The sequence below is a fragment of the Neomonachus schauinslandi genome, chromosome 10, assembly GCF_002201575.2.
Source record: "Neomonachus schauinslandi chromosome 10, ASM220157v2, whole genome shotgun sequence".
NCBI lineage: Eukaryota > Metazoa > Chordata > Mammalia > Carnivora > Phocidae > Neomonachus > Neomonachus schauinslandi.
Genome location: NC_058412.1, coordinates 99,830,837 through 99,831,404, shown reverse-complemented (window position 1 = coordinate 99,831,404; position 568 = coordinate 99,830,837).

Genomic DNA, 568 nt, shown 5'->3' with positions numbered 1-568 from the left:
GCAGTGTGCGCACTTGGCGCAGCCCGGAGGCCGACGCCGATCCCGGAGGGGCGCCCGGGTCACCTCCAAACAGTGACAGCCCCTGTGTACCCGGGGCCCCCATCTGGAGCCGGCTCACCCTAGGACTCGGCGGCGGGGCGGCGCGGCCCGCGGCCCGAAGGAGCGCTGGGAGGAGGGGAGGTGGCTCGTCGGGTGAGTGGCTCCGGGCGGCAAGGGCGGGGGAGCCAAGCGTGGAGGTAACTCCGGGCCGCCACTGAAGCCCTCCTCCTCATTCTCCTCCTCCTCCTCCTTCTCCTCCTCCTCCTCCTCCCTGCGCTCCTCTGGCTGCGGCTCCCGCTCCAGCTGCGGCGCCGCGGCCACATCTGGGGCGCCCATGTGCGCTCGGGGGCTCGGCTGCGCCCGTCCCGCCGCCGCCCCCGCTGCCCCCTGCCCGCAGGGTGGTCCCTGGCCCGGCCCGAGTCCCGGGCTGCCCCCCGTCCCCGCCGCCGCCGCCGCCGCCGCCGGGGAGCGCCGGGGTTTGCTCCGCAGCCGGCTTGGACGTCCCCGGCCCCGCCGTGGCTCCGCCGTG